Raw genomic sequence first — 4,880 nt, forward strand, 5'->3', positions numbered from 1 at the left:
TTATCGTGTATAGTCTCGTGTGCTATTTTCCAAAAATTGGTCCTTATAATTTGTTCTTTCATCAAGCTGTAGCGATGCACGAAGGATTAAACCTAATCGTCGCATAAATCTTACTCCACTTGGACGGTAAGCCTACAGCGTGTAAATGTAACGCGACTTGCTCGACACACAAGAGTACGAGGTGAAGCTTCATGTAAATGCTTCGATAAACCACCCTCTGTGCGCGTCTATCCTCTCGCTTCCCTCGCTCTTTAGCCTGTTCTAGGCATCCAATGTAGCTTCCTGCACATACGTGTACATAGGTACAAGGACGAACAGGTGGGTATATGCACGGTGACCTGAGCAACGGGGCTGCCAGGTGCAGTGCGACGGTGTCCTATCATTTCCTCATTATCTACTCAAACATGGCGCATCGCTTGTTTCCACTCCTCAATCGCATTACTGATGTATCGGGCATACCGATCAACTAGTTAGCTCGTATTGCAAGAATTCTTTGCGAGCTTCGATCATTCGTGATTTCGAGCGCGAATGCCTTTCATTTAAACAGAGCATTCTGCAATATTTAACAAAAATGTTCTTATAAAATGAAGCAAATTTATATATGCTCCTTTAAAATTTACGCAATTAGATTATTTTACAAATTTATTAATATTCTATATATGAAAGATATGGTGGAAAGATTAAGACTTAAAGTTTGAATTTGTGTTTACACGCTAATAAAAGATGCGCATACGTTTGTTATATTTTTTTTAAACGTGGTTGTGCTTTGCATTGTTAATATTTGTTTAGGATTTTGAAATTACAAGTGATCTATTTTCTGTGCCTGCACTAGACTGCTCTTTCTCGCTCTTTCGACAAATATCTAACGTATATTTAAGTTCTAAAAGTGTACACTAGTTTAGCCACAGAAAACATAATATCGCATTTAATTGGTTACTAAAGAAACAAAACAACAGATGTGTGTCGAAAAAAATGAAATTATTCTATCAAAATTGCAGGTTTATCCTGATATACATATGTATATTTAGAACTATTTCATATATCAATACTTTCTTATTATTAATATGATTGAATTATATTATCAATTGATGTCAATCATTTCACGAATTTCTAAGATAAAATTGTAAATAGATTTTAGTATTATAGCATAAAATAAGAAAATTTGTCAGAAATATATGAAGATGATACAGTACATCTATTTTTTAAAATTTATGTTTGTGTAAAATTATGTATCATATGTGTACTTATCTGCACTATTACTTTAATGTCATTCTGTTCAATAATTTCGCATTGCAGATATTAATATTTACTTTAATCATATAAATTGCATTGATATCGTGTGTTATAACGTCCACAATACGACAGCTAATATATTTAATTAAAGCATGGAGTATTAAAGCAATGGTAATTCTGCATCTGTAAAGATACAAAGCTGTAAGAATACAACTGCGCAAAATGGTGGATTTTGGCAGCACGGAATTTCCGAGAAGGAATGAGATGTAGAAATGGAAACGTGCTGAAGAGGGGAAAAACAATGTACTTATTGTTATAGCTCTCACCATTTCTCTTGGCCGTTTGCCGAAGCAACAGCCTTAAGGTGAGAAAACTCTCAAACCCCCTGACCTACTTTCCTTTCTACTAAAATACCTTTCTACAGAATTTCATGGTCTCCTTTTCACTGTTATACAATTGGGTATTCCTTGAGATACATTATTTTAATTTTTTATTATCCAATGCAGTACAATTTCGTCGCAGAATAAAATATTTATTTTGGTCACACAGTTTAATTGAGTATGATAAAAATAATTTAATTATACATTTTATTTTTATTTAAATCTTTTTAAATGAAGCAAACACAGTTTCGATGCTAGATAGTTCAGCTCAGCTCAGAAAATTAATTTATCTTGTTGAATTTTTTAAAATATACAATTTATTAAAAATTGAATAGCGTAGTAATAATTAAGTAATGAGACTTCTCAAAAGGAAAACCTTAATGCTAAGTTATTCCTAGAGGAAATGGAAAGTGAGCAACTCTCAGTGCTCTAGAAATAACTTAGCACTAAGATTTTTTTTTTTTTTAGAAGAAGTCTCGCTACTTAATTATAGGTATTGATTTCTAAAGAGGTCTCAATCACGTAACTAAAACATATAAAATATATAATTATAACGAGGTTGAACGTCAGATTTCTTTATGTATAATTAAAAAAAATATATGTTATATATATTTTGTATTACGCAATATAAGTACTGCGGTTGGCTCACACATACCCTGTATTTCTATATTTTGTAATTTTTATTATAAACAGACTTTTGTGACAATTTGTTTATTTATTATTGTTATTAAAAATTATATTATTTATTTCGATTGAACGTTTCGTATTCGTAAGTAAACTCAGTTTTCTTGCAATAAATGATGAAAAGATTAAGAATTTATATTCTGCAGTTTTATCAGAATTAGGATACAACTCGATATAGGACAATTAATATTCCTTTGCTTTTCTCTTACCTTTTTATATCACTTTAATTGAATCAATAAAAGAATAGAAATAGTGTAGAAATTAGCAACGAAAATGCGAATAGTGTGCGAGTATTGATTGTTACAATCGCGGATTGAAAAGTCAGATTGTGGAGGAAAGAGATATTGAGAGATAAGAGACCGAATTTTGATGAATGTGAAATCCAGCATTTGCACGTAGTTGCATATGATTAACAAATTTACGTTATCAGAAATAAATATTCAGAATTGGGAAGTAACGCGTTATTTGTAACGTTGTTATCGTTTTTGTTACTTTTTTTTGGTAACGTTCGTTACTTTTTTTCTATCTGAAACAGTAACGATAACGTCGTTACATTTTTACAGCACCAATCTAAAATTTTAACTGAAAAAGTTAAAAGATGAAGAAATTATGATTTTTTTATGTTACAATTGACTCTTTTTTACGTGTACGTCTTTAAAAATTTGTTTAACATATTATTATTTAATTTATAACGTTGTTAATAAAATATATTCTATAATGTTCAAAGTATATTCCATATTTTGTTTATTCGAATTAGATATAGTTTTAGAGCGACAGCTTGAATTGATCAATTTGATCTGCAGTGCAACAACCATGAAACTTTAAAAAAATGTGACAACAAAGGATTAAAAATAATGTTTAATACAAATTTTTAATAAAATCTACATTTGTATATTACAATCTAATTTCCTAAAGATAACATATATTAAAAAAGTAAAATATTAATGTAATGAATTTTTGCGGATTTATTAGATATAAATTTAATGGAAAAAAGCTTGTTATGTAAAGATTATAGCTATGAATTTGAAGTTTTAATATTGATTTCACAATTAACATTGCTTATTAAATAATGTAATCTTTTAATCTAATATCTTATTTTAACATTACAAAAAAATAACAAAAAAAAAATAACTAATCGTTATTTTCTAAGTAACGATAACGTGTTACTTTTATGAAATAACGTTTCTCCCAACCCTGAATAAATCTAATCTGTGCCGACAAGCGTACACGTTATTATTCGTGTCATGCGCGTTATTTTCCGTTGCGTCTCATTCATTCCATCAGCTAAATTTAGATAAACTCAAAATTCGGATCAATATTAATTTATTTGCCGTTTCGATGGAAATAAAATTAGCCATTTGGCGATTAATCATTTGACGCGCATTGAACTTGTATTTAAATAGAAAAAACGGATAGTCATGCTTCTTGGCGTTATACAGTAGCTAAAATAAGATTAGAGTAAAGTAAGTTGGGAATCAGAAAAAAACCGCTTTTTCGTAATATAATATCTATTTATTTGATAAGAATCATCATTATCGCAATGCATTTATTTAAGGATTAACAAATGTCATTTCGAGTAAATGCAACAAGATTGTCGGTGGCTCCGGCAGTGAGGCCAGCTAACAAGTTCGTGGTGTTGAATCGATAGAGATGGGTGAGCCTGGGAATAGATAGGCAGGCAGGCAGGCAGGCAGGCAGGCAGGCAGGCAGGCAGGCAGGCAGGCAGGCAGGCAGGCAGGCAGGCAGGCAGACGAGGTCGCGGCGGTCCCTGCCTGAACTCTCTTTCCACCTTTTATCCCTGCGTGCTACCACCGCTCTCACCATCAAAACTTCACTCTTACACCTTCTTTCGCACCTTTTCTCCCTTCCTTCGTCTTTATCTATCTTTTTCCTTTTTCGATTCCACCAGTTATTCGTCAAGCTTGAAATCGCACTGGAATTGCGCGCGCGGTTCAAGTTTCTTTCTTCTCCTCTCTTCCACTGAGCCTCAGGGAGTTGCCGGTAATTGAGTTCTTTTGCATCGGATCCATCTTCGATGATGAAAATATGCTTCCACGCATATTAGATTCAAAGAGCACTAGTGAATTTCTTATGTTACGTTGACCCTCAATTGCACGATCTATCGCTTCACTTTGATATCGACCGAAAAGATAATCTCACTTTATAATTATGCAATGCGTATATATTTTAAAAAGACGGGGTCAGTTGTTAATTTTGCAAATTTTCTAGTATTGAATTTTTTGAAGGCTACACACTGTGAAAAATTACATGTAAAATTATAACAATTATAGTGGATAATTTTGAGACCTATTAAAGATGTATATTTATATACATGTAAAGTAAAATTACAAATAAAATTACTTTTCTTTATAATAATTAAACAATTTACAAAAGTACATTTTCACACACATAATTGAAGTTAAATTTATAAAAATATTTAGGGTAACTGTGGAGATAATACCAATAGGGGGAATACCACTCATTTTATTCAACAAAGTTAACAATTAGCAGTACTTATGTCAGTGCCATAGAATTGTTTACCATATACATTACAATATATATATGTATATATGTATATATATA

The 4,880-nt window shown here is 31.4% G+C and overlaps 1 protein-coding gene across 2 annotated transcripts in view; it reads left to right on the forward strand.

The window, feature by feature from the left end:
* Positions 1–4,880, forward strand: part of LOC108754736 (acetylcholinesterase-like) — a 64,470-nt gene that overhangs the window by 39,104 nt on the left and 20,486 nt on the right. The window lies entirely within an intron of this gene.

The sequence above is a fragment of the Trachymyrmex septentrionalis genome, unplaced genomic scaffold (assembly GCF_001594115.1).
Source record: "Trachymyrmex septentrionalis isolate Tsep2-gDNA-1 unplaced genomic scaffold, Tsep1.0 scaffold80, whole genome shotgun sequence".
Lineage (NCBI taxonomy): Eukaryota > Metazoa > Arthropoda > Insecta > Hymenoptera > Formicidae > Trachymyrmex > Trachymyrmex septentrionalis.